The following is a 21,250-nucleotide window of genomic DNA, read 5'->3' as shown; positions in this document are numbered from 1 at the left end:
CGTGGGCCACCAGTACTTCCCTCTAAGACCCCGCACCGTCCTATCAATACCCGGATGACCAGAGGAGGGTAGCGTATGAGCCCACCTGATCAATTTATTGCGAACACCAAGCGGAACGTACCTCCGACCAGCTGGACACTGTGGCGGAGTAAGTTCTAACCATGACGCCCGCTCGATGTCCGCGTCCACCTCCCATACCACCAGTGCCACCAGACAAGAGGCCGGAAGTATGGGGGTGGGGTCGATGGACCGCTCCTCGGTATCATAGAGACGGGACAGTGTGTCGGCCTTAGCGTTACGGGAACCTGGTCTATATGAGATGGTGAAACGGAATCTGGTGAAAAACATCGCCCACCTTGCCTGACGAGGATTCAGTCTCCTCGCCGCCCGGATGTACTCCAGATTACGGTGGTCAGTCCAGATGAGAAAAGAGTGTTGCGCCCCCTCAAGCCAATGTGTCCACACCTTCAGAGCTTTTACCACAGCCAGCAACTCCCTGTCCCTCACATCATAGTTTTGCTCCGCCGGACTGAGCTTCCTTGAAAAGAAAGCGCAGGGGCGAAGCTTAAGGGGTGTGCCCGAGTGCTGTGATAGCACGGCTCCAACACCAGCGTCGGACGCGTCCACCTCCACTATGAATCGCAAAGAGGGGTCCGGATGCGCCAACATGGGAGCATCAGTAAACAGAGCCTTCAGACGACCAAAAGCTCTGTCCGCCTCCGCCGACCACCGCAAACGCACCAGCCCCCTCTTCAGCAGTGAGGTAATGGGAGCAGCCACCTGCCCAAAACACCTTGACGTATATGTCATGCTCCAACAGTCGCCCAAGTACCCTGCGCACCAGAGACACATGTGCGGCGCGTGTAGCGGAATAGATCAGAATGTCATCGATGTAAACCACCACACCCTGCCCGTGCAGGTCCCTGAGAATCTCGTCTACAAAGGATTGAAAAATGGCTGGAGCATTCTTCAACCCATACGGCATGACGAGGTACTCATAATGGCCAGATGTGGTACTAAACGCGGTTTTCCACTCATCTCCCCCTCGGATATGCACCAGGTTATACGTGCTCCTGAGATCCAGTTTTGTGAAGAAGTGTGCTCCGTGAAATGACTCCACCGCCGTAGCGATGAGAGGTAGCAGGTAACTGAACCCCACTGTGATGGAATTTAGACCTCTATAGTCAATGCATGGACGCAGACCTCCCTCCTTCTTCTTCACAAAAAAAGAAACTCGAGGAGGCGGGTGACGTGGATGGCCGAATGTATCCCTGTCTCAGAGATTCGGTGACATATGTCTCCATAGCCACCGTCTCCTCCTGTGACAGGGGATACACGTGACAGGGGAAAACTCAGGAAAAGACACCAACACATACATATGGCCAACAGGGAGCTCTGGGTGAGCCTGGTGCGGACTCACCTGAGATGTCCGAGTAGTGCTCTGCCTGCCCTCTCGACTCCCAGACGAGCTTCTCCAGCACCGGTCAGCAGTGTGCCCCTTCCGACCACAACTGGTGCAGGAGGAGGCTCATCCTCCAGTCGACCTAGCTGCAGCACCCCCCAACTCCATGGGCATCGGAGCAGGAGTGCTGGGAGGTGGAACGAACAGGACCCGATCAGGACGCCCACAAGCAGCCAGCAAGTTGTCCAATCTTATGGACATGTCTATCAGTTGGTCTAGAGTGAGGGTGGTGACAAGCTAGCTCCCTGCGGACGTCCTCTCGTAGGCTGCACCTATAATGGTCCATCAGGGCCCTGTCGTTTCACCCCGCGCCGGCGGCCAGGGTCCGGAACTCCAGCGCGAAGTCCTGTGCACTCCTCGTCCCCTGCCTCAGATGAAACAGACGTTCACCCGCTCCTCTCCCATCTCTCCATTCTTGCCAACAATTGATCCATAGCCATCCCCAGACGGTGGAGAACGGCTGTATGCTGGAGGACACGCTCCTCCATGGGCGGGGAGGGCGCGTCCGCTCCTGCTGACTCCATGTAATCGGTGCGGGATTCTGTCAGATCTCTCTAGGAGAGGTGGGTGTGAAGTCAGGAGCAGGAGAGAAAAATAATGTAGAGAAGGCGTTTATTCAAGAGTCCATATAGCACAGGCACAGGACCAAATAAGCAGCCCACTAAATGATCCGGAACACAGTCCAGGAAAAATACACCTGTCTACGCAAACAAAATAAAACGCAACCCAAACCAAACAACAGGTACACACAAACAATCCCGCACAAAACCACACAGGTAGGGCGAGATTAAATACCCCACTAACGAACCTAAACTCGACACAGGTGATAACACAAGACAGACAAAACCAAACGAAAAGGAAAAGGGATCGGTGGCAGCTAGTAGACCGGCGACGACGACCGCCGAGCGCCGCCCGAACAGGGAGAGGAGCCACCTTTGGTGGAAGTCGTGACACATACAGTACACTCACACTGACACATACAGTACACTCTTAATACCCTTACATTAACACTACCACTGAAACATACAGTACACTCTTAATACCCTTACATTAACACTACCACTGACACATACAGTACACTCTTAACACATTAACACTGACACATTTAATACACTCACATTAACACTAACACTGGCACATACAGTACACTCTTAACACATTAACACTGACACATTTAATACACTCACATTAACACTAACACTGGCACATACAGTACACTCTTAATACACTCACATGAACACTGACATTGACACATACATGAACAGCCAGTGTCAGGTAGCGGTAAATGTGAATTACTGAGGGGAGCCATTTTCTCTAGTGAGGGATGTTATGGTTTTTAATCCGTGTTTGTTTTGTGTAACATAATTATGTAGAGCTCTCTTAATAAGTGTGTGTTGTACTTTCACTATTTGTCATCTCAATTAACTATTCAATCAAGTTGGTAATTACATAATGTGATAATGTTGATCCCAGCCTTTCATATCTATAGCCCATGTTGTGATGCGATTGAGTAATGTTATGTTTTACAACCATTTAAATTATTATGGAGATTATTTTGATTATGTTTCAAACTTCTTTCCATGAAATTACTTTTCCATTTCAACTGCTAATTGGTGTTTTAGGATTTGATAAAGCGAGAAAGTGGCTATGATGACAGACACACCAGAGTGGATCTGGCCTCCAGGGAGCACACATCGTTTGTCAGTCATCTGACAGCTAGAGTCAACAGGTTTCCCATGGCTGCTCAACAACCCCCCTTCCCCCCTGTGGGGGCAGCTTAGCCCCATCGAAAGAGGATTTTCAGAGTTTTAATCAGTGTTTTTAATTAGGCTTTTTAATTACAGAGCCACTTTTCACAGAGAGTCCCTGAGTGAGGTAACTCTTGAATGGAGGCGATAGGGGAAGTTGAGCACTTGTCAATGTTGCCCTTTCTCTCTCTCTCCCAAATGGGATTCCAAATGCAGGAATGTTTTCTAGTTTTTGTGAACGCATGGGTGCTTCGAGCTGAGAACTGAGTTTTTGTTTTTGTTGGAGGGATTTTCTTTCTAATTTGAAGCTTATTTTGCATTTCCCTTGATAGCTAAGAAGTTAATACAACAATGGCTTTTGAATGCATCCGTATGGTTTCCATTTATATGCTTGAATGGGATGAGAATAACTGTCCAGACATGATATCCACAAGAAAATGATGAGTATCTATGATTAAGGACAAGTCTTTTGTTTACACAGGGACATTTAAAAGTGAGATATATTTATTTGCAACAGAGGAATGGTATATTATAAAGCAATGCATTTCATTGCTTTGGTTTTGTTGTTAAACAAATACATGGTTATCATCTCTGCTCACATTTGGGAAGAGCCAATAGTGGCAGTTGGGAAGGGCCAATAGTGGCACTTTGGGAAGGGCCAATAGAGGCAATTTAGGAAGGGCCAATAGTGGCAGTTTGGGAGGGACCAATAGCGGCAGTTTGGGAAGGGCCAATAGTGGCAGTTTGGGAAGGGCCAATCGTGGAGGTTTGGGAAGGGCCAATAGAGGCAGTTTGGGAAGGGCCAATCGTGGAGGTTTGGGAGGTGCCAACAGTGGCAGTTTGGGAAGGGCCAATAGTGGCAGTTTGGGAAGGGCCAACAGTGGCAGTTTGGTAAGGGCCAGTAGTGGAGGTTTGGGAAGGGCCAATAGTGGAGGTTTGGGAAGGGCCAATAGTGGCAGTTTTGGGAAGTGCCAATAGTGGCAGTTTAGGAAGGGTCAATAGTGGCAGTTTGGGAAGGGTCAATTGTGGCAGTTTGGGAAGGGCCAACAGTGGCAGTTTGGGAAGAGCATATAGTGGCAGTTTGGGAAGGGTCAGGGAGGTGACCAAGAAGATATAGGGGAGGTTATCAGTGAAGTGATGGAGTCCAGGTGTGACGTGACAGCTACAAGCTTGGCAAACCTGTATTTTGGGAGTTTCTCCCATTATTCTCCGCAGATCCTCTAAAGCTCTGTCAGGTTGGATGGGAAGCATTGCTGCACAGCTATTTTGAGGTCTCTCCAGAGATGTTTGATCGGGTTCAAGTCCGGGCTCTGGCTGGGCCACTCAAGGACATTCCGAGACTTGTCCCGAAGCCACTCCTGCGTTGTCTTGACCTTGTATTTAGGGTCGTTGTCTTGTTGGACAGTGAACCTTTGCCTCAGTCTGAGGTCCTGAGCAGCAAGGATCTCTCTGTACTTTGATTTGCTCATATTGGCCTCGATCCTGACTAGTCTCCCAGTCCCTGCCACTGAAAAACATCCCCACAGCATGATGCTACCACCATGCTTCTCAGTAGGAATGGTGCCAGGTGTCCTCCAGACGTGACTCTTGCCATTTAGGTCAAAGAGTTCAATCTTGGTTTCATCAGACCAGAGAATCTTGTTTCTCGTGGTCTGAGAGTCTTTAGGTGCCTTTTGGAAAACTCCAAGCGGGCTGTCGTGCCTTTTATTGAGGATGGCTTCTGTCAGGCCACTCTACCATAAAAGCCTGATTGGTGGAGTGCTGCAGGGATGGTTGTCCTTCTGGAAGGTTCTCCCATCTGAACAGAAGAACTCCAGAGCTCTGTCAGAGTGGCCATCGGGTTCTTGGTCACCTCCCTGACCAAGGCCCTAATCCCCCGATTGCTCAGTTTGGCTGGTCGGCCACCACTAGGAAGAGTCTTGGTGGTTCCAAACTTCTTCCATTTAAGAATGACGGAGGCCACTGTTTTCTTGGGGACCTTCAACGCTGCAGAAATGTTTTGGTACCCTTCCCCAGATATGTGCCTCGACACAATCTTGTCTCTGAGCTCTACAGACAATTCCTTTGACCTCATGGCTTGGTTTTTGCTCTGACATGCACTGTCAACTATGGGATCTTGTATAGATAGGTGTGTGCCTTTCCATTTTTTAAATTTGTAAATTTAACATTTATTTAACTAGGCAAGTCAGTTAAGAACAAATTCTCATTTACAATGACAGCCTACCCAACCGACAGCAAACCCAGACGACGACAATGCTGGGCCAATTGTGCACCGCCCTATGGGACTCCCAATCACGGCCGGATGTTATACAGCCTGGAATTGCACCAAGGACTGTAGTGACGCCTCTTGCACTGAGATGCAGTGCCTTAGACCGCTGCGCCACTCAGGAGATCATGTCCAATCAATTGAATATACCACAGGTGGACTCCAATTAAGTTGTATAAACATCTCAAGGATGATGAATGGAAAAAGGATGCACCTGAACACCATTTCGAGTCTCATAGCAAAGGGTCTGAATACTTATGTAAAGAAGATATCTGTTTTTTTATTTGTAATACATTTGCAAAAAAATCTAAATCCTGTTTTCACTTTGTCATTATTGGGTATTGTGTGTAGATTGCTGAAGATTTGTATTAATTTAATCAATTTTAGAATAAGGCTGTAACGTAACAAAATGTGGAAATAGTCAAGGGGTCTGAATATTTTCCGAATGCACTGTATGGAAGACTTTATTAATATATGGATTAATTGATGCATCAAATGTATCACATAACTGGTAAGTACTCACAATGAAAGAGGAATAAAGGATGGATTTGTTTCATGTCGATGAAAATGAAATACTAAGGATGCTTAGTACAAAACATAAGTCGCCTTTATTGCTTTTAGCAATGCAGTTAGCAAACAGAATTTTCAATATCTTTCAACTCTAATTAAATATAAGATAACTCTGATTTCTAAGTTTTGCTTTGGCTATTCCTTCATGAACATCTCACATTTATTTCAGTCTGATGAAGCTGTCACCTTGACAACGCCGGCACCTAAGGCCCACTAATTACCATTTTAAGCTGCATAAAATTGAAAGCATAATTGTTAATCCATTATAGCACTGAATGAATTTTTATTGAAAACAAACTTCACTTGAAATAGAAAATTGCACTCCGCTGTACAGACCAACATCCCTGCACTTTGCAATACCTTCACAAACGTACAATGCAGCACATAAAACGACATCATGGATTATTTTTCAGAAGGTTACACCTTGAGGATATAGGATAATGTGTTCAAAGAGAGAAATTAAATTAATAATAGTTTTCCCCAAAAATGTTGATATTGTCTTACTTGCTGTTTAGGCAGATTAAATGACAACACATGATGGATAATATATTTGACAGAGGCAGCAGATTTCCAGCGGCTCATCACACCTTTATATCTTAACTTTAAAGGGGAAATCCACTCAAAAACTATTTTGGGGGATGTTTTCAGTGATTAGTCCCAAAATGTTTTGCATATCAGCAGTTAAGTTTTCAAGATATAGGAATTTCAAGAACCGAAGTATCACCAGCCACATCACCATGGTGATGTGTTTTGGATCATGTGATGTATTTTGCATCATTATGATGATGTAGGAATTACTTTTATTTTTCCAGAAGGAACTTCAGTTGGGGCAAGTCGGATAGGATAAAGATAAAGATATATAGTAAACATATGAACAGCAACATTCACACGACACATCCTAATGCTGACAAGATATATACAAGATAAAGTCACAAATCTGTTTCAGTCCATAGACTACATGACACCATGACACCATGATTACATGGCTACATAACAACATGACTACATAGAAACATGACTACATGACAACATGGCACCATGGCTACATGACAACATGACAACATGCCAACATGCCAACATGGCTACATTGCTACATAACAACATGACTACATAACAACATGACTACATAACAACATGACTACATAACATAACAACATGACTACATAACAACATGACTACATAACAACATGCCAACATGACTACATGACTACATGACAACATGGCAACATGACTACATGACTACATGCCAACATGCCAACATGCCAACATGACTACATGGCTACATAACAACATGACTACATGCCAACATGACTACATGCCAACATGGCTACATGGCTACATAACAACATGACTACATAACAACATGACTACATAACAACATGCCAACATGACAACATGACAACATGACTACATGACTACATGGCTACATGACAACATGACAACATGCCAACATGCCAACATGCCAACATGGCTACATAACAACATGACTACATAACAACATGACTACATAACAACATGACAACATGACAACATGACAACATGACTACATAACAACATGACTACATGACAACATGGCTACATGGCTACATGACAACATGACAACATGACTACATAACAACATGACAACATGACAACATGACAACATAACAACATGCCAACATGACAACATGGCTACATAGCTACATAACAACATGACTACATAACAACATGCCAACATGACAACATGACAACATGACTACATGCCTACATGCCAACATGACTACATGACTACATGGCTACATAACAACATGACTACATGCCAACATGACTACATGACTGCATGACTACATGACTAAATGACAACATGACTACATGCCAACATGACTGCATGACTACATGACTACATGACAACATGACTACATGACAACATGACTACATGACTACATGCCAACATGACAACATGACTACATGGCTACATAACAATATGACTACATGCCAACATGACAACACGACTACATGCCAACATGACTACATGACTACATGGCTACATAACAATATGACTACATGCCAATATGACAACACGACTACATGCCAACATGACTACATAACAACATGACTACATGCCAACATGCCAACATGACAACATGACAACATGACTACATAACAACATGACTACATAACAACATGCCAACATGACTACATGGCTACATGACTACATGCCTACATGCCAACATGCCAACATGACAACATGACTACATGACAACATGACTACATGACTACATGCCAACATGCCAACATGACAACATGACTACATGACAACATGCCAACATGACAACATGACAACATGACAACATGACTACATGACTACATGCCAACATGACAACATGACAACATGACTACATGACTACATGACAACATGACTACATGGCTACATAACAATATGACTACATGCCAATATGACAACACGACTACATGCCAGCATGACTACATAACAACATGACTACATAACAACATGCCAACATGACTACATGACTACATGACAACATGACTACATGACTACATGCCAACATGCCAACATGACTACATGACAACATGACTACATGACTACATGCCAACATGCCAACATGACAACATGACTACATGACAACATGCCAACATGACTACATGACAACATGACTACATGACTACATGGCTACATAACAACATGCCAACATGACTACATGCCAACATGACTACATGACAACATGACTACATGCCAACATGACTACATGACTACATGGCTACATAACAACATGACTACATGCCAACATGACTACATGACAACATGACTACATGCCAACATGACTACATGACTACATGACAACATGACTACATGACTACATGCCAACATGCCAACATGACTACATGACAACATGACTACATGACAACATGACTACATGACTACATGGTTACATAACAACATGCCAACATGACTACATGCCAACATGACTACATGCCAACATGACTACATGACAACATGACTACATGACTACATACCAACATGGCACCATGACTACATGACTACATGACAACATGACTACATAACACCATGACTACATGACAACATGACTACATGATACCATGACTTCATGACTACATGACTACATGCCAACATGACTACATGACTACATGATACCATGACTACATGACTACATGACTACATGCCAACATGACTACATGACTACATGGCACCCTGACTACATGGCTACATGACTACATGACTACATGCGCCATGACTACATGACAACATGACTACATGACTACATGCCTACATGGCTACATAACAACATGACTACATGCCAACATGACTACATGACAACATGACTACATGACTACATGACTACATGACTACATGCCAACATGGCACCATGACTACATGACTACATGACTACATGCCAACATGGAACCATGACTACATGACTCCTTGCCAACATGACTACATGACAACATGACTACATAACACCATGACTACATGACAACATGACTACATGATACCATGACTACATGACTACATGACTACATGACTACATGATACCATGACTACATGACTACATGGCTACATGACTACATGATACCATGCCAACATGACTGCATAACAACATGACTACATGACTACATGACTACATGGCACCCTAACTACATGGCTACATGACTACATGTGCCATGACTACATGACAACATGACTACATGGCACCATGGCTACATGACTACATGACTACATGACAACATGACTACATCACTACATGCACCATGACTACATGACAACATGACTACATGCCTACATGACCGCATGACAACATGACCGCATGATTACACGACTACACAACTACACGACAACACGACAACATGACACCATGACAATATAACTACATGACAACACATTTTGCAGCCTCCCATTTGCACTCTTTCTGCCTTAAAAACATTCAAATGTTTAGCATAAATCCCCTGTTTACATAATGATGCCTTGAATCTTCCTACACCTCATTAATAGACATCCTTCTCATCATAGGGCATGTCCCCTAATGATGAGAACATCATTTATTATTGAGGACACTCTCTGTGCTTTAAACAACAACATTCTTCTGATATGCAATTTCTTCTTGCAGATTTTCTCTGACTAGCCAAATCCAATCCACTTTTCAAATATATGAGTTTCATTAACACATTGTCTTATGTATTATTCATTTTTCCACTTTCAGAGAGAGAGAGAGAACAAAAGAGAAAGAAATAGAGTGAGAGAAAGAGACAGAGACAGAGAGACAGAGAGAGAGAGAGAGACAGACAGAGAGAGAGAGGGAGAGAGAGAGAGAGAGAGGGTGTGCGAGTCCCTTTTATTTGTTGGAGAACATGTGGTTAGGGGTGTGGACATGACCCTTCACAACAGCCACCTTCTTGAAAGTGTCATGGACTTAGTCTAGAATGGGTTTGACTTGGTTCTTGGGTTTGGCGATGGATTTGCAGAAGATCTGTGGATGACAACCTTTGCAGGAGGGACATGGGGTGATTAAATTACATTTGCAAGCCTGATGGTTTCCGACAGAGCGCCAACATCTTCTGTGGTTTTAGATCCAGTTTAAATTGTGGTTGTTGGTCATGTGGCTGAACTGTGCACATCTGGTAATATGGTAATCAGCAGAAGTGCAGTGTGCACAAGGGAGCAAAGTTCTGTACACAATCTTCAAGGAGAATAGATTAAAAGGGAAGTGTGTAGTTCTCGTTGTCCATAAACTGTATATTGACAACCAAATATTCCGAGACACAAAGACTACTCCATGGCTATTCTAAAAATTACAAAGTTCTCATAGAGGAGTCGAATAATGGAACACCAAATACTAGCTATGTTAGGGATTGTAATAATATGTTTTTTTTAAATAGATAGAACAGCGATAGAATTCAACAATTGTTAAATAAACGACAACTACACTGTTGGAAAATAATTATTTAACTTACCATTTATAGTATTTTATAAATGGATAAGATGGCATTAGAAGAAAGGATAACCAGCAAAATTATACATCTTCAAATATAACGAATTGGAACACAAAAGTGCTCAACCAACATGGTGGAGATAAAAACACAGCAGACAGAAGACATAGAAGGCACAGTATGTGGGTATGTGTGGATGTATTGTGATGGAAGGTGTGGTGGGGGTTTTTGTGTTTGGAAAAGTGTGGAATTAAGTGAGTGAGAAAGGATATGTTTGCATATCCCAGAACCAATGTGTGTCTGTGAGCAGGGTTTGCGAGAGAGAGCTTTCAATTTTAAAATAAATTATACATCTAATTTATTTATTTATTGTCCTATCATGATGGAACGGTCCCCAACCCTATACCTTAGACACCCACCTGAGTGACCCATACACTAAAGAGAAGTCCTTATCTGTTTTATGGGCTTACTGGACAGAGACCTACACTACCATTCAAAGTTTGGGGTCACTTAGAAATGTCCTTGTTTTTGAAAGAAAAGCACATTTTTTGAACATTAAAACAACATCAAATTGATCAGAAATACAGTTTAGACATGGTTAATGTTGTAAATGACTATTGTAGCTGGAAACGGCTGATTATATATGGAATATCTACATAGGCGTACAGAGGCCCATTATCAGCAACCATCACTCCTGTGTTCCAATGGCACGTTGTGTTAGCTAATCCAAGTTGATCATTTTAAAAGGCTAACTGATCATTAGAAAACCCTTTTGCAATTATGTTAGAGCAGCTGAAAACTGTTGTCCTGATTAAAGAAGCAATAAAACTGGCCTTCTTTAGACTAGTTGAGTATCTGGAGCATCAGCATTTGTGGGTCAGATTACAGGCTCAAAATGGCCAGAAAGGAAGACATTTCTTCTGAAACTCATCAGTCTATTCTTGTTCTCAGAAATGAAGGCTATTCCATGAGAGAAATCCCCAAGAAACTGAAGATCTCGTACAACGCTATGTACTACTCCCTTCACAGAACAACGCAAACTGGCTCTAACCAGAATAGAAAGAGGAGGAGTCTACACGGACAAGTTCTGGCCTGGTTTAGATCTTATCTGTCGGAAATATATCAGTTTGTCTCTGTGAATGGTTTGTCCTCTGACAAATCAACTGTTAATTTCGGTGTTCCTCAAGGTTCCGTTTTTGGACCACTATTGTTTTCACTATATATTTTACCTCTTGGGGATGTCATTCGAAAACATATTGTTAAATTTCACTGCTATGCGGATGACACACAGCTGTACATTTCAATGAAACATGGTGAAGCCCCAATATTGCCCTTGCTAGAAGACAGTGTTTCAGACATAAGGAAGTGGATGCCTGCAAACTTTCTACTTTTAAACTCGGACAAAACAGAGATGCTTGTTCTAGGTCCAAGGAAACAAAGAGATCTTCTGTTGAATCTGACAATTAATCTTGATGGTTGTACAGTCGTCTCAAATAAAACTGTGAAGGACCTCGGCGTTACTCTGAACCCTGATCTCTCTTTTGAAGAACATATCAGGACTGTTTCAAGGACAGCTTTTTTTCATCTACGTAACATTGCAAAAATCAGAAACTTTCAGTCCAAAAATTATGCAGAAAAATGAATCCATGCTTTTGTTACTTCTAGGTTGGACTACTACAATGCTCTACTTTCCGGCTACCCGGATAAAGCACTAAATAAACTTCAGTTAGTGCTAAATACGGCTGCTAGAATTCTGACTAGAACCCCAAAATTTGGTCATATTACTCCAGTGCTAGCCTCCCTACACTGGCTTCCTGTTAAGGCAAGGGCTGATTTCAAGGTTTTACTGCTAACCTACAAAGCATTACATGGGTTTTCTCCTACCTATCTTTCCGATTTAGTCCTGCCGTACATACCTACACGTACGCTATGGTCACAAGACGCAGGCCTCCTAATTGTCCCTAGAATTTCTAAGCAAACAGCTGGAGGCAGGGCTTTCTCCTATAGAGCTCCATTTTTATGGAATGGTCTGCCTATCCATGGGAGAGATGCAGACTCGGTCTCAACCTTTAAGTCTTTACTGAAGACTCATCTCTTCAGTAGGTCCTATGATTGAGTGTAGTCTGGCCCAGGAGTGTGAAGGTGAACGGAAAGGCTCTGGAGCAACGAACCGCCCTTGCTGTCTCTGCCTGGCCGGTTCCCCTCTCTCCACTGGGATTCTCTGCCTCTAACCCTATTACAGGGGCTGAGTCACTGGCTTACTGGTGTTCTTCCATGCCGTCCCTAGGAGGGGTGCGTCACTTGAGTGGGTTGAGTCACTGACGTGGTCTTCATGTCTGGGTTGGCACCCCCCCTTGGGTTGTGCCATGGCGGAGATCTTTGTGGACTATGCTCGGCCTTGTCTCAGGATGGTTAGTTGGTGGTTGAAGGTTTCCCTCTAGTGGTGTGGGGGCTGTGCTTTGGCAAAGTGGGTGGGGTTATATCCTGCCTGTTTGGCCCTGTCCAGGGGGATCATCGGATGGGGCCACAGTGTCTCCTGACCCCTCCTGTCTCAGCCTCCAGTATTTATGCTGCAGTAGTTTATGTGTCGGGGGGCTAGGGTCAGTCTGTTATATCTGGAGTATTTCTCCTGTCTTATCCGGTGTCCTGTGTGAATTTAAGTATGCTCTCTCTAATTCTCTCTTTCTCTCTTTCTCTCTCTTGGAGGACCTGAGCCCTAGGACCATGCCTCAGGACTACCTGGCATGATGACTCCTTGTTGTCCCCAGTCCACCTGGCCGTTCTGCTGCTCCAGTTTCAACTGTTCTGCCTGCAGCTATGGAACCCTGACCTGTTCACCGGGCGTGCTACCTGTCCCAGACCTGCTGTTTTCAACTCTCTAGAGACAGCAGGAGCGGTAGAGATACTCTCAATGATCGGCTATGAAAAGCCAACTGACATTTACTCTTGAGGTGCTGACTTGTTGCACCCTCGACAACTTCTGTGATTATTATTATTTGACCATGCTGGTCATTTATGAACATTTGAACATCTTGGCCATGTTCTGTTATAATCTCCACCCGGCACAGCCAGTAGAGGGCTGGCCACCCCTCATAGCCTGGTTCCTCTCTAGGTTTCTTCCTAGGTTTTGGCCTTTCTAGGGAGTTTTTCCTAGCCACCGTGCTTCTACACCTGCATTACTTGCTGTTTGGGGTTTTAGGCTGGGTTTCTGTACAGCACTTTGAGATATCAGCTGATGTAAGAAGGGCTATATAAATACATTTGATTTGATTTGATTTGAGCCTGGGGGTGAGGTGGCAGAGTTGTTTGATAGGCTACAGCCACAGAATGGTGGCCCACTGCCAGTGGTTCAGGTGCTGCCTGAGCTTGATCAGATGTAGGTAGTGCCAACACTGGGAGGTGTGTTGGTGTGGAGTGGTGTCTTGGACTGGAATATTATACTATTATATGGACGTTACATATTGCATTGTTATTGCCGAGAAACAGATATCTGTTGGTCCCAAACTTTACAGTAAATATCAAAGCCTACTGAACATTATGTTGCTGTAGTTTCATTGTCATGTTGAATCAATCTAAAACATGTTTTTTTAATTTACCTTGTTAAATCAATTAAGAACAAATTCTTATTTACAATGGCAGCCTACCCCAGCCAAACCCAGATGATGCTGGACCAATTGCGCACATTCACAGCCAGACTCCCAATCACAGCCAGATGTGATGCAGCCTGGATTCAAACCAGGGACTGCAATGACATCTCTTGCACTAAGATGCAGTGCCTTAGACCGCTGCGCCACTCGGGAGCCCAACATAGTACCTTCTACATTCTGAAGATGTCAAATAGATGCCAAAATTCAAGGTTTATTTTTTTATATATTTTTTAATGTAGTTGTCAGTGTTCCAAACTGGGCATTATTTTTCTTTTTACCTAAACATACAAACACCATCAGATAGAATTCATAGCAAGCAGTGCACTGGAATGACATTCACTTTCATGGAATGGGTGGCTGGAACCCCACCACCAATGGGACATGAATATGACTGCATTGAGACATACTGTATGTCACTGTGCTTCTATGGCTATATGCACCATGCCACTGCCTACTTCATTTGTTCATTTAGCAAACAAGACAGCTCATCATCTAGTGCCTTTATCACAGTCAACACACCCATATTTTACTTTTAATTAGCTTTAGAATAGCATAAGATTAGCTATAAAACTGCAAATGTTCCTCTTTGCCCCATGGCACAATGTGTAGAATTGCAGGAAGTTAGCTGTTTTCCCCCATCATTAAGAAATATAATTTGAAGGTAACAATGCACATTATTACTGGGTCATGTTGGGTCTTGGATCTTATTGTGTCTGCACCCAAGTCATCATGTAGGTCAAGTGATCATCTTATGATATTAGAGGGGTTCTGGTGTGGGATGGAGTGCTTTACCGTGGAGTGTCTGTAAGAACACTACCCTCCGAGCACACTATGTAATTTCAACATTGATAATTGGGTAATATTTGGTTGTGACTTTGATCAATAAGATTACAACCTATATTCATCCACTCAAACAGACAGCCAAAAGTTAGTTGAATTTCCAATGTGTTATCACTATGCTTTCAATCATCTAAAAGCACAACCAAATTCCAATGGGAAAACAAAAATCTGAGTTAAATAAGACTAAATAAATGTAAATGCACTTTCAATAAAGTGTTGATTTGATTTAGTCCTATTCTTTAACTTAGATTTTGGTTGAGATGGTGATGTGAATCCAACATATCAATGATTAATTTGTAGACATGCTAGAATTAAAGCCAGACTAAGTCAGCAGCACAGATGTAACTATCCAAGACATCTATACTGCTGGTTGTCAACCTGGTGTAGGATATAGGTAAGAGCCCATTCAGTGATAAAGCTCTCTTTGCTCAGAAAGTTAGTGAGATGTCTTGGATTCAGGTAAGGGGACCTCTATAGCTTCTTTCCATTCGTCAGGAACGATGCCCTCTTGTAGAGATAAGTTAAGAACGTCAGCCAGTGGTCCAAGCTCAATTCATTTGCAAACTCCTTTAATAGCAAACTCTGTTAAACCTTACAGGTTTTCACCTTCTGTAGCTTTTTGTAGACTTCCCAGGGTTGGACCGTTGGAGCAGGACATGCTGGTAAAAAGGAGGGCAGCAGTGCTGGGTTGATGGGTGGTAGGGACTGTTTTACTTTTGATAGTGTTTTGTTCATTTAATTTGATGTACCATGCCTATCGTCTGGTCTAAGACCCTCTTTGTGGAAGGTTGCCTCAGTTTGGGAGAGGTTGGCTAAGTCTTTGATGTTCTTATGCCACTGGGCATAATGAAACAACATTCACTGTTACTTATCTACTGTATTGTTTAGTCTATTTTAGGCTTTATAAATTCATTCTAGAATATAATAATGCTTCTATAATTGCCTCTTTGAGTTGCACAAAATAAATAGGCTGTTTTTTAAATGAGTCACATTATACAGTATCACCATGCATTTTAGAAGATCATTTCAATTGCCCTCCATTCAACAACAGGCATGATTCACCAGTTGTATTTCCCGGAATGAGAAGGCAACATGGTTTTGATGCCTCCCAGTGGAGAATTAGAGCAAACATTTGTTGCACTTCCCATCTCTCACAAGGTGAAACTGCAATGTCCACTGGCAATGATACCTCATACCCAGATATTAGACTACCAGTAAAGTGTAATGGAGGTGCTTGAAAACACACATGGCTCTTATTTATCTCCAGCGTAGACAAACTCTCATTCCCATTTTATATCCAAATTATTACAAACACCCCCTGCAAATAGAGATCAAATACAAAGCAATTCTGTTTAATGGTGGGAATACTTCATATTTTGTTACAGCTTAACAATTGGCCAACTTGGCTCAGAGAAAGTATTGCATATATCCCATACGCAAACACATGTTTTTGTTTCAGATCCCTGAACTACAACTAGCCAATGCTTAGTGATTTGTAAGATCAGAATTAGCTTCTATCTTTCAGGCTACATCAAGGTGTACCAAGGAGAACCCTAAAAAATAGAACAACCAGCAAATTACAGAAAATGTGTGACATAATTAAAGCCTCTGCAGCTTTAGAAGTAGGCAGCAATAGCCACTCTTTATATTTATTATGGCAATTAAGAATACTTAAATTCTGGGATATTTATAATGGAATACTGTGTGTTAAATATATTTAAAATGACCTAAAACAACATATTGTGTAAAAGTAAAGGTGCTGAAGGAGTGATGATGATCTTGCATGGCATCAAAACATGTTCCTACATACACATACCAAGCCCACTTTTTCCAGTACTCGATAAAGCATTTAAGTAACCACTTATGTTGCAAGAAACATGTGATATGACACATGACGTGTCATTCGTCCTCATTTACAAAGTCGCAATTTTGTAACCGGGGACAGTGGCAATCTATGTGGCAAAGACACTAGGAAACGTACAATAAATGATTCAATATTACTACCTCCATCTTTGAAAAATCTATGTAGCAACTCAGTTTCCCCACCCTGCAGCCCTGGCCAGCGTGAGCTGACAGTGACAGCAGCACGCTTGCGCAGTATGTCCACTGGCTCGGAGTCGGTGCTGAAGTTGGGCGGATGGAAGAAAAACACCGCCGATGGAGATTATAAGGCAGGATGCATCTTTACTGTGCGATTTAACAAGCATCAACATAAAACACGTATAAATGAACCACTACAGAATACTGACAACCAGAATTAAAAGGGTAAGCTTCTGGATATTCTTCTGTTAAATATCCCACGAGCTAGCACTAGCCATGCTAGTCTCATAGCTAGCTGCCGCCTCTTCGCAGCACAGAAAATGAGAGAACGGTCTAATGTTAGCTAGCTATACAGAAATTGGGGGTTATTCTTATTTTTGTTGACGCGACAATAAGGCACTATCGTAGTTTTCTATTAGTTTTGCATTATCATGCGGTGTCTTGCCAAGCAGAATCAGATTGTCTTTGCAGCTAACGTTACATGCAATGTTTTAGCTAGCTAGTTAGTGCAGAATCACAGCTGCAGATGCTTCGAATCACAGAGAACCACGCAAAACACCCCAGGAGCTGCAGGCAACGACAGCTATGATGTTCATGTTTTAGCAAATTATGGCAAGCATGTTATATGCTTTTAAGTGTATTTAGTTAGCTAGCTTTAAAATGTACGATTTTACCACTGCTAACTATGTCATACATTTCAATTGGCAGCGAGTCAGTTTACTTGGTATGGCTGAACTAGGCTACCGCTCCAGCCTGCCGTTTTCCATATGGAATATAAGGGAGAATCTCAATTGGACCTCGATTACTCGCGTCCTTGCCACCTTCCTCTCCTCGGCTCATTTTGAAAAAGGTCAAAGGTAATGCAGGAGAGGTTGTGAAGAGAGGGAACTTGGAAACATTAGAACAAGTCATTAGAAATGACTCCTCCACCAGCACATCATCAGGCAAATTACGTTTACAGAGGTGGAATGCCAAAATGCATGTCTAAAGTGGTAAAAATAAATGCGTAGGTGTGCTAGACATTTTATAGATAAAACAAACCATAAGTAGTATACACTTTTTAAATGTGTACATGCTTTTCTCCTCAGAGGAAACAGCTGGCACTGTTTCCGCATGCTAACATTTTAGTGTGTGGCACAAGTCCAATTTAATTCATGGGACCGATATTAGCATTTTTTTCATGTATCATGTCCAAATCATCCGAAAGTACACTACATGACCAAAAGTATGTAGACACCTGCTCTTCGAACATCTCATTCCAAAATCATGTGCATTAATATGGAGTTGGTCCCCCAATTGTTGCTATAAAAGCTTCCACTCGTCTGGGAAGGCGTTCCACTAGATGTTGGAACATTGCTGCAGGGACTTGCTTCCATTCAGCCGCAAGAGCATTAGTGAGGTTGGGCGCTGATGTTGGGCGATTAGGCCTGGCTTTCCAATTCATCCCAAATGTGTTTGATGGTCATCCACACCAATCTCAACAAACCATTTATGTATGGACTTCGCTTTGTCATGCTGAAACAGGAAAGGGCCTTCCCCAAACTTTTGTCACAATGTTGGAAGCACAGAATTCTCTAGAATGTCATTGTATGCTGTAGTGTTAAGATTTCCCTTCACTGGAACTAAGGGGCCTGGCCCGAACCATGAGAAACAGCCCCAGACCATTATTCCTCCTCCACCAAACTGTACAGTTGGCACTATGTTTGGGGGCAGGTAGCGTTCTCCTGGCATCCACCAAACCGAGATTCATCAAACGGACTGCCAGATGGTGAAGCGTGATTGATCAATCCAGAGAACGCGTTTCCACTGCTCCACAGTCCAATGACAGCTAGCTTTACACCACACCTGCCGATGCTTGGCATTGTGCATGGTGATCTTAGGCTTGTGTGCGGCTGCTCAGCCATGGAAACCACACAAGCTTACAGAATGGGATGTAACCTCCGCACAAGAACTGCACTTCGGGAGCTTAATGAAATTACTTTGCAGCTGAGCCGTTGTTGCTCCTAGACATTTCACAATAACAGCACTTACAGTTGACCGGGGCAGCTCTAGCAGGGCAGAAATTTGACTGACTTGTTGCAAAGGTGAGCTTTTCAGTAAGGCCATTCTACTGCCAAAGAGAGATCCATACAGAAATTGTTTGTTGAGATCGTTTTGGAAAACCATCGAACACATTTGGGATGATATAATATGTGTATCTTACGTTGATTGTAAAGCTCCCGAGTGCCGCAGCAGTCTAAGGCACTGCATCTCAGTGCTAGAGGCGTCACTATAGACACCCTTGTCCGATTCCAGGCTGTATCACAACGGCCGTGATTGCGAGTCCCATAGGGCGGCGCACAATTGGCCCAGCGTCGTCCGGGTTTGGCCGGTGTAGGCCGTCATTGTAAATAGTACACTGCTCAAAAAAATAAAGGGAACACTTAAACAACACAATGTAACTCCAAGTCAATCACATTTCTGTGAAATCAAACTGTCCACTTAGGAAGCAACACTGATTGACAATAAATTTCACATGCTGTTGTGCAAATGGAATAGACAACATGTGGAAATTATAGGCAATTAGCAAGACACCCCCAATATAGGAGTGGTTCTGCAGGTGGTGACCACAGACCACTTCTCAGTTCCTATGCTTCCTGGCTGATGTTTCGGTCACTTTTGAATGCTGGCGGTGCTTTCACTCTAGTAGCATGAGACGGAGTCTACAACCCACACAAGTGGCTCAGGTAGTGCAGCTCATCCAGGATGGCACATCAATGCGAGCTGTGGCAAGAAGGTTTGCTGTGTCTGTCAGTGTAGTGTCCAGAGCATGGAGGCGCTACCAGGAGACAGGCCAGTACATCAGGAGACGTGGAGGAGGCCGTAGGAGGGCAACAACCCAGCAGCAGGACCGCTACCTCCACCTTTGTGTAAGGAGGAGCAGGAGGAGCACTGCTAGAGTCCTGCAAAATGACCTCCAGCAGGCCACAAATGTGCACGTGTCTGCTCAAACGATCAGAAACAGACTCCATGAGGGTGGTATGAGGGCCCGACGTCCACAGGTTGGGGTTGTGCTTACAGCCCAACACCGTGAAGGACGTTTGGCATTTGCCAGAGAACACCAAGATTGGCAAATTCGCCACTGGCGCCCTGTGCTCTTCACAGATGAAAGCAGGTTCACACTTAGCACATGTGACAGACGTGACAGAGTCTGGAGACGCCGTGGAGAACGTTCTGCTGACTGCAACATCCTCCAGCATGGCCGGTTTGGCGGTGGGTCAGTCATGGTGTGGGGTGGCATTTCTTTGGGGGGCCGCACAGCCCTCCATGTGCTCGCCAGAGGTAGCCTGACTGCCATTAGGTACCGAGATGAGATCCACAGACCCCTTGTGAGACCATATGCTGGTGCGGTTGGCCCTGGGTTCCTCCTAATGTAAGACAATGCTAGACCTCATGTGGCTGGAGTGTGTCAGCAGTTCCTGCAAGAGGAAGGCATTGATGCTATGGACTGGCCCGCCCGTTCCCCAGACCTGAATCCAATTGAGCACATCTGGGACATCATGTCTCGCTCCATCCACCAACGCCACGTTGCACCACAGACTGTCCAGGAGTTGGCGGATGCTTTAGTCCAGGTCTGGGAGGAGATCCCTCAGGAGACCATCCGCCACCTCATCAGGAGCATGCCCAGGCGTTGTAGGGAGGTCATACAGGCACGTGGAGGCCACACACACACTACTGAGCCTCATTTTGACTT

At 43.6% G+C, this 21,250-nt stretch overlaps 1 protein-coding gene across 1 annotated transcript in view; it reads left to right on the top strand.

Annotated features, from left to right (window-relative positions):
* The first annotated feature begins 17,552 nt into the window (after window positions 1-17,552).
* Window positions 17,553-21,250, top strand: part of LOC115152845 (regulator of G-protein signaling 17) — a 41,003-nt gene continuing 37,305 nt past the window's right edge. Inside the window, exon 1 of the mRNA XM_029697719.1 lies at window positions 17,553-17,742. The gene's annotated coding sequence lies outside the window, so the exon portion shown is untranslated. The remainder of the gene's footprint in view (window positions 17,743-21,250) is intronic.

This window comes from Salmo trutta, chromosome 18 (genome assembly GCF_901001165.1).
Source record: "Salmo trutta chromosome 18, fSalTru1.1, whole genome shotgun sequence".
NCBI classification, from domain to species: domain Eukaryota; kingdom Metazoa; phylum Chordata; class Actinopteri; order Salmoniformes; family Salmonidae; genus Salmo; species Salmo trutta.
This window is presented reverse-complemented; position numbering and strand designations above follow the sequence as displayed.